This window comes from Pinus tabuliformis, chromosome 7 (assembly GCF_031772625.1).
Source record: "Pinus tabuliformis cultivar Carrire ecotype Pingquan chromosome 7, CPIR1, whole genome shotgun sequence".
Classification (NCBI taxonomy): domain Eukaryota; kingdom Viridiplantae; phylum Streptophyta; class Pinopsida; order Pinales; family Pinaceae; genus Pinus; species Pinus tabuliformis.
The window spans coordinates 694,532,522-694,542,597 of NC_142293.1; the positions used below are offsets into that span (position 1 = coordinate 694,532,522).

General features: G+C 36.5%; 1 pseudogene; it reads right to left on the minus strand.

Moving 5' to 3' along the window:
* Positions 1-3,606: 3,606 nt before the first annotated feature.
* Positions 3,607-7,549, minus strand: LOC149249391 (uncharacterized; annotated as a pseudogene).
* Between the last annotated feature and the right edge of the window lie 2,527 nt (positions 7,550-10,076).

A 10,076-nucleotide genomic window follows, 5' to 3' on the forward strand; every position in this document is an offset into this window, starting at 1 on the left:
TGAGTTTTCTTCTTATACGCTGTTTTACTTAGTCACAGTAGCGTGTACACGCTGGTTCACTTAACTGAAGTAGCGTATATGTTTCTGAGCATTGAAAAGTTTGATTGATCTGATAATACTGATTCACCCCCCCTCTCAGTATTATTTCCAACACCTTCTCCTCTAGGCTCCTGAAGAATTATTTGCATCCTGTCATGTGGAACGAGGCACCTAAATCTAGGTACTACACACTCCCCATTATAGTGCTTTCCATGCATGAAATCAGGGTGAAGTATAATTCGAATTATGAGGCAAGTGCTTCACCTCCTACTCCTCCTCAAGGATTCTTGTTAGACTTCTTGTGCAGACACTTTGTTGCATAGTGCCAATATTCATAGCAGTGATTTTTTTTTTTATATTGCTTAAGTCCTTCTTTCCATTGTTCTGGATCATGTACTCTGGTCTACTTTGAGACTTCATTCCCTTAACTTTCTTTCCATTCCCAACTAAGCAAAAATTATCTTCCTCCTCAAATTTGGATGCTACTGCATCTGTAGTACTCCTTTGAATTTCTTACTGCACCAAATCTGCCTAGAGTCTCTCCCAATCTAAAAATTTGTCCCTTCCATTTACAAAGCCCTGGTAGCTATGTCGGGATTTTGGAAGGCCTAGAAGAGCTAGGCTCACTAGATCAGAAGATGGTACCGTTTCTCTACTCCTCCAAGTTCATCTTGACACTGAGTGAACCTAGAGAGGTAATGTGGAATGGTTTCACCTTTCTGCATGTATATATTTCTGAGTTTGTTCTTCAATGCCAATTTCCTAACATCACTGCTATGCTTGAATAATTCAGTGAGGGTCTTCCACATAGCATATGGAGTCTCATTTCCATGTAAATTCGAGACTGTGTGGTCTCACACACCCTCCAGGATTATCCTCCTAGCCTTTGCGATATCCTTCTTCCACTGAGTAAGTGCTTGTGCATCTACTGCTACTGGCTTAGGAATATATGACTGTGTATATTCCCAAACTCCATTGTCATTTAGCACTGCTTCCATCCTGTCTTTCCAAGCACAAAATTTAGAGTTTCCCTCCAAGGCATACTCCAATCTCAACCCAATAGAAGACAACTTCCCACCTGCTTCACTGAATCTGCAAATCGAAATCTCTAAAGGAGAAGATCTATTGACTGGTTTTTAGTGTGATTTATGCTATGATACCATGTAGAAATTAATAAAAAATTGCTACTACGGATGAAATCGAACTGAAATCAAGAGATTACAAACGTCCTCTACTATTCCGTGAAAAGGAAATCACAATTTAGAAACACATGCAATGAAATGCAACCATCAAAATGATAAGAACACAATGATTTATTGGGGAACTCGACTAGGAAAAAACCCCTTTGCTGCTTTTCATTAATTAGATGAAACTGAGAAACTGTTACAATGTCTTGCTTCAACTTTGAAGCACACCTTGCACTATAAAGTTGTTCTCCTGCTTCCTCACCTACTCTGACTAACACTTAGCCAATTCAAGCCTCAACCAACCTCCTAAGCCAATTCAAGCCTCAATCAACCTCCTATTTCCTTGCGCAATCCTGGAGGAATTAAGCTCCTAAATAATAGGGACTTCTATATTTTCTTGCCCAATTCCCAAGGAATTGATCATTTTCTTAATTACCCAACATGTACACTCAACTAGTACACAATTGATAATTACAATGTGCCTTTACCTCCACTCCAACTAGGCAATTCAAATTACATGCATGTCTAGGTTATATTTAGTTGATTGACTAATTAACTGAGAGATCACTGAGTTAACAATAGTTTTACTACTCAAATGAACTTCAACTGAATCAACCAAAGACTTGAATTCAATTAACTGAGTTCATCTAAACATAACTGAATTAGATTGCTAAATTTTAGCAATCACTGCATGCACAACCCTACTTCTAGCCTCTAACTCGAATTCACTGAGCTAACTAGTAGATAAGACCATGTCACACAAGTTAACTACAATCCAAGTCATCCTGTTGATGTGGAAAATCGAATTACAAAATTTGACTAAGGCAAAAGTCAAATTGAGCCTTCTTACTACACTTTCTAACAGATCTACCCCAAGGGATCCAATCCCGCTAGATTATTAACAGAGCCTAACCCCGAGGATGTTGAGGAGAATTGACCCTATGACCTCCCATTAGCGGGGTGCTTTAGTGACGGGAACTCGACCAATTGAACTAACCCTCAGGGCTAGAGTTGAGGGAGTAGGGGCGAGGGTAGGGGGAGTTAATATGAAAAAATAATATAATATTATATTTATGATGACTACAATGAGAAAATTAATATGCACAACAAAATATAATATTATGTTTTTCATATTAAATTGTGCCACCCTCACATAATATTATATTATATTTTGCATATTGACTCCCCCACCCCCATGCAAAACATAATATAATATTATGTGGGGTGGGGGAAACATAATATTATATTATGTTTTGCATATTAACTCCCCACACCCCCCACCGTCCACCCTCATATATGCAAAACATAATATATGAGGGTGGAGGGTGTGAGGTGTGGGGAGTTAATATGCAAAACAATCCCAACAATGTATAATGGTGGTTGGATACATTACAAGGTTAATTCCCAACAAGATATATGTTTTCCTTTATTTATGATTAAGTGAATTTAACATTATATTATGAGCTGAACAATATTATTTTCACATGTATAATTTTTCATTTGTATCTATGCATTGATAAATGCGTTTGCATGAGCTCACATTGTGATTTTTGTGTGCATTGATCCATATAATAATAGAGCAATGGGGAAACAAAGGTATCAATGGATGGGTAAATTATAATATGGTATCAAAGCAAGAACCCAAAGGAAATTTTTGGTGTTGAGATGTATCTTATATCCTCAACAATGGACAAAGGGTACTAGGTACATTACAATAACGGATGAGGTGGTGAATAGGTTAGTGTGTGTATATGTGTAAGTTATTAATATGAGTGGGGGTTTATGGGTGGTGGAGTTAGTAAACCAGTCTTGGTCAATATTGTTGTGGCTGGTGTGGTTAAGGAGGCAATATAGTTTGTGCGAGTGGTGATTGTGTAAAAGTTCATAAGGATTGAGGGGTATCTATCATATGCATTAATTCTTGCCTTAGCCCTAATTACTAATGTCAATATTTCTATGGCATTAGAATGATGGTAATATGTCCAATTCACACCATTTATGTTAATTAAAGTCCATATTGAGATTAATTGGGCATATATTGAGGTGAACATGGATTTTGTTTTGGGTAAATATACATGTGTTAATGGGATATATTAGGAGGTGAATGGGTTAGTGTGTAATGTGTATGTTATCAATATGAGTAGGTTGTTATGGTTGGGGAGATTAATAGATCAATCTTGGTCAATAATATAATTTAAGTGTATTCTAAATTTGATTGTTTTTAATAATTTTGTTTAAAATTTAATAAAAATATAAACATGATTAAATTATATATATAAAACTAAATTATCAGAGAAAAATAACAAATTTACAACTTGTCAGCAGCCTGTTATTACAGACCTACTCATAAACTCATGGGTACACGAAAAAGGTTGTCCTGATGAGTGATTTGGGTCGTTGATTTCGTCCTACTAATAATTGAATGGAGATTTTTGTGAGGTACCTCAAATTTAATCAAACATTTTGGCATCACAAGCCAAAATGATGGGAAGATTAACAGCTTTATATATAACCACACAACACAATACTGAAAAAGGTAAATTGGAATAATTATTTCCCACTTCCTCCTTAATATCCCTTCTGCAACATCTTTGTGAGTGTTGCAGCGTAGGCCCTTGGAGATTATTGATGGTCAAACTTTACCTCCATTCAAGCCCTTTGCGCTGTACCTGCCAGCAGGTAAACCTGGTATTTGCAGGTGTTGATCTTGTTCTCGTCACCCCATGCCTCCCTGAACATTCTCAATACCTTCTCAGTCAGAAGCTCAACGCCCTTCTCTCTGGCGGTGGTCACTGCAGACCAAGATTTGAACGATCCCAAATATTCATCCAGTGACACTTGTCTCTGCATCTCTGCCGTTTCCATGGGATTCCCCTGCCTCCCCTCCCCATTTTCCAGCACCGGCTCGAAGGGGAAAGGCAGCGTCCTGTATCCGTCGAACAGATACTTAATTTTGGGGTTCCAGTAGGGCATGGTTGATTCCAAGAAGTCCTCATACAAAGCATCCATAGAAGGACTGACGCTTGGATTCAAATAACCCCACACCGCTATCACACCCTCTGGTTTGCGCAGGACTCGTTTGACTTGACAGTAAAAGGTCTCGAGGTCGAACCAGTGGACTGCCATGGCCACCGTCACCAGATCCACATATCCCTCCTCCCCCACAATAGAAGACAGCTCTTAATCTGTCATAACAGGCGGAGTGAGCGCATATTTCACTTTGGGATGCTGCTGCGCCAGCTCCAGCTGCTCCTTGCTCGTGTCTGTGGCGATCACTCGATCGTAATGCTCTGGAATCTATGCTGTCATAATTTCATTAACACATTTTCAGGCGGCCAAGAACTCCCAGAGATGAAAACCCCAACAAACTATGTGAAATGAAAGAAGAGGGTAGGAGAGGTTACAGAAACAGAAGCCTGACCATTGCCGGCACCCACATCCCAAGCCAGTTGGTGGTTGGCAGTGAGAGAGGCCAACATAGAAAACCAAGAAGCTGGGTAAGTCGGCTTGCTTTCTAAATAATCCTTTGCTTGTTTGTCAAACAGCCCGGCCAGGTTAGATGCTGACGCACTCGCAGATATTCCGAAGGTTTTACAGAGATGTGAAGGTTCGAATCCGATAGTCTGTCTTCTAGGTCGGGGTATTTATAGCCACAGGGGTTGTTTACTCATGAAAATTTAATTCGCTGGGCGATTGCATGGTACTTTCTAGCATCTTATTGGTTGCTAGAAATTCCAATATTTGACCAAAGAATTTGAATACACCAAGCGCTGAGACTCGGAGTTAAATTTGACGGGTGACCCTACCACCAAAGGAATTTTTTTATGATGTTTTTATTTTTAAAATGTCCATTATTGACTTTTAAAATTTATTTGTACAAGTTTCATCTAATTTCGAATTGTACAATAAAAGAACAATAGTTGTGAAATAATTTTCAAATCAAAGACATAATGTGCATGATTTCTCGGTTGGATACAACCATTGTTTTAAGAAACGGCCGTTTCGAAACCGAAACGGCCGGGTTGATCCAAACCAATACCTTTTTCTATGACCCGGCCTTTGGAACGGTTCGACTGGCCGAGTCATGGCTGACTCGTCCAACTCGGCCGTTTCCGTTATGACTCGGCCGAGTCACAAAAAAACGCCCAACATCATGTCAAACTGCGATTTAATAAAATTTTAATGGATTTTTAAATTGTTTTTTGGTTGGTTTGGACTCCAAGCAGTTATAAATTTTCATGGTAATGTTAAATTCTTAAAGTAAAAGTGACATTCTTCTTAATCTTCATTTTCATCCTTTTACTTAAATTTTTAACATTACCATGAAATGACTCAGGATGTTTGAGAGTGGTTTCGGCCTCATTGGATTTCATATGGAGAAAGTAGAATTTTAGATTTCGTTCAAAATCCAGCAGACTTATCAGTTTTTCAGGGTTTCAGGATTGGAGGATTGCAATGTTTCCATTGAATTTTGTCATGTATTAGGGTATGGATTCTGGAACTCGTATTTAATCAAGAGCACCAATCCCTCTATGTACCTTGATGTTAGTGACATTGGTTGTCGAACTCCTCTGGGATTCGCTCCCAAACCAAGAGCTTCTCAAAATGTCGCTCCCGCTCCCGTTTTCGCTCTCGCTCCCCACTTTCGCTCCTGCTCCCAAGTAACACTGAACCAGAGGATGTTGGCAACTCTAGCAGTAGCCAGTAGTACTGGTCACAGAGTTTTGTTGTAGAGGCCATTTATAGCCTCCTTGGTTATGTGTTTTTGTTTTGATCTCTATATCATCATCGTGTATGTATTGGACAATGTACTGGGTGCCATTTTGATATATTGGATATATTCATGAGCCTACTTTGATCATATGTTGTCTTCTATCTATATTCTAATGCTGTGTGTTTGGAAACATGAATGAAAATCTTTAAAATTATGTGTTTTTATAAAAAATAAATATTTAATGTATTTTTTACAAGGACCGAGTCACTGAAATCGAGTTGGCCGAGTCGATACCGAGTCAGAGTCAACCCTCGGCCGAGTCGGAGTTTTAAAACATTGGATACAACAACCCTTTTGCAGACAAGAAGTTGTGTTCGACCTCATTTCAGACAAAACCCAACAGTCTAATGCTATTTACTGCACAAACCGCTGTTGAAAGTCCAGTCCAATTTTTTACAACAAATACAAAACAAAGCTCAATTTTTTACATAACCCACTACTCAGAATTCCGCTGGTTTAATATCCCACTAAAAACAAATGGATTCAATGCATCAAGCTCCACTGAAATTTCAAACATATAAAAGACTTACTGCGCAAAATTCATGGGTGTAAAACCCTTATTCAGAATTCAATCATAGCAAAATCCTGTAATACCCACTTTCCAATGCAAAACCCAATACTCAAACATTCATTCAATGCGAAACCCAACAGTCAAATATATGGACAGAACTTAGACCGGACTGCACAGAGGGCAGTCAACTTTCAAGTGATTGTTGTAACTGGTGAATTTGTTGATTCTCCCACACTCCTAAATTGAATAGAATGAAGTGCCCACTAAGGAGTGTGGCGGTAGTTAATAGCATAGAACCTTGACAGAAATGCAAGAACATAGAACAAATATTCAGGTTCTGAGATTAAGCAATCGAGTCTCGTAATATGTTTTCCTCTATTTTCTGTAGTAGGGGTTCAGGTTTTTGTTAATATTTTGTTTAGAGGCACCCGTGGAGGTCAGAAACTGATTAAGTTCTCAACTAGGTTCTATCCAATGTAAGTTTTATAGCCTATATCAATTTCTGAATGTTTTATCGATAGGCTGACTATCCCTTGCGGTTTTATGATATTGTGCTTAGTTTGTAATTTTTTCTTCTCAGTAATTCACATTTGAATTCTTAATTTGTTTACTCAATATTATGTAAAATTTGGCACCACACAATTATATCATCCATGAATCACTTCAAGAAATTACCAGCGATAACAGTGTAGTTTGTATTTGTACAAAGAGAGGGATTTCAAAACCTGGCAACGCGAAATTTAAGTTGGGCACTGCTCTTCCACCACGGTGATGTATATAAACTGATGACAGACGCTGAAAACTCGACAGAAATCGCACCAGAGACACGACGAGAACGCAAACGCTGTTGGGGTTGATGTTGGTTTTAACTCGCACCAGAAACACGACGAGAACGCGAACGCTGTTGGGGTTGATGTTGGTTTTAACTGTATAATGCATTATGCAACCAACACTGCAGATCATTCTGTGATATGCAATCAGCACGACAGATGGGTGTGTTAATGCCCGCTTAATGATGGGTGTACCGTGTGACACCATATGCCCTGCAATTTGCAAATCCATAAAAAACCAAGGCATTCAATGCTCTTTAAATGAAGGCTAGAAACCAAATTCTCGAACAACAACATTTCGCGAAATGCTCGTTGTGCTATACAATTCTGTTTATTTTATTTTATTTTCTAAACACAAATAAGACTATGAAGGCAATTTTTTTTATCTCTCAGGAAACATATTTGAGGTCCTTACCACCAGTTTTTTGCACAAATTTATATACATGTAAACATTGCTAAGTGACATCCAAGCATACAAAGAAATTCACTTAAGATTGAAACATTTTCGTCAAAAATATTTTTTAATTTGATACTATTTTATAAAGTGTCGTCAGTAACTGGGTGGATGAGGTGGCATTATACATGTGAAAAAACTTATTTCCTTGCATAGTCTCTTCGGACTAAATAAAGAGTATAGTAAATTGCATTTCAGTTAAATCAAGTAACTAGTTCCAACAATGTGGAAGCATACATAAATTCAAATTTTATGTCCACTGCTTGTACTTGAGGTTTATTTCAAGACTTTGTTTTATAAATATTTTATTTTTGAGGGTCACGGTTGCAAGTTTCTCCTCTCGGCGTCTGGAGTGATTGAAATTCTACTTTTATTGCTCAAAAACACTATTTCTTTTGATACCTCAAATCGAAATAAAGGAAGCACATATATAAAGTTTTATTTAATCAAAAAGAAATCAGAAATAAACCCTTTTTCGTGTTAAATGAGGGGTTTATTTAAAAAAATAAAATATGGAGAAATAATAGTGCAACGAGTGGATTTCTCAAAATTTTAAGTAATAAGTAATTTGAATTAATTTTTTATTAAATTTTCACTACATATATAATTCCATAACTATCATGGGCCAGGGGCCTACGTCAACCAATCATGGCCTAGAAATAGCGTGCCTACATGTACTAATACTCTTGTCTATGAGTAAACGTCAACCAAAAGCACATGAATAAACATTGAGCAGATAAAGTTTCAGACCTTTCGCCTTAGGATCTGACGTATGGCCTCGGGCTTTGTAGCCATGGTGCTACCAGCTGGCAGCGGTACTAACTGGTAACAATGGTAACTTGGTAAGTTTCATTCTAAATGCGAATTGAATGCAAAATCCGCAGATCCGATCACTGTACTTTGTCAATAAACGCTAAAGGTTACATATATATATATATATATATATATATATATATAATTTATTTTTTTATTTTTTTTTAACTTTTAATTTTTAAACATGCCCGTCAATATGACGTTTTTGAAAATGAATGACAAGTTACGCATGACATGGAATTTTAAAACTAAAACATATTTTACCGATAAAAATACGAAATACAGACATACGGGCGTCAAATTTAACCCCTCGCAAGTGAAATGCTAAACCAAATTAGAGTCCCAATCAAATTTTGAATCCCGTTACAAGTTATTTAAATACCTTTAAATACATTGCAGTGGACCTTTATAATGCACGCACGTGTTGAATTATAAATTTGATATAAAACTAGATTTATACTTTCTTTTTGGATATACATAAAAAAAATATATCTGAATTAAATTTTATAATGCACGCTGGTGTTGAATTTAAAATTTAATATTAAACTAGATTTATAACTTTTACTGGATAAACATAATATAAGTATAATATATATCTGAATTAAATTTTACAATTTATTTTTAAATGATGGTAACATATGAACTCAATATAATATTTTAAAATCTTAATAATAACCATATTTATAAATATAGTTAATAAATGTTTTTTTAGTTTTTTTTTTTTTTAAGATAGAGTAGTGAAAATAATATTAATAACTTAAATTAAAATAAACAATGTATTAAAATTTGTTATTATATATATATATATATATCTTGGATACAAGGGCATTTTTTGATGTGAAGTCATTAGGTCAATTCCCCGCTCTGATCGGGGTAATACACATTAGACATGATGAAGATGTAGTCCTTTCAAGCATATATATATATATATATATATATATATATATATATATATGAAAATTAACTTATTATAGGGGTGGGAATGTGATGCGTCATTCTCAACCCTGATGAAAACAAGGTAATAAAATATTTTTGGGCTGGGGACACATGGCCAATATTCATGCAAAAGGCATATGACATGCTTCAAAAAGTATTGTTGGCTAAAACATCTAGGATGGATGATTTAGTCATAATTCAAGATTCACAAATGATCATTCAAAACATGGTGAAAGAAACATCGTTGGAAGACAAAAAACTAGGGGACATAATTGAAAGAATCATAAGGCCATAATGCAATCCTTCTCCTCGGTTCATTTCTATCACATCGTGACAAGACACCATAATGAAACATATAGGTCAGTCAATGAGGGCTTGGAGTTGCAGGTGGGTGTCCTAGTTCAAAATGGGCATTTGAGTTTAAACCCCATCCCATAGGATCAATGAATAGCTATATAATAAAAAATATTAAAAAGTGGTAAAGGAGGTCCATGCTATATGTGGCCTCCCATCCCCAAAATATGCATGCACT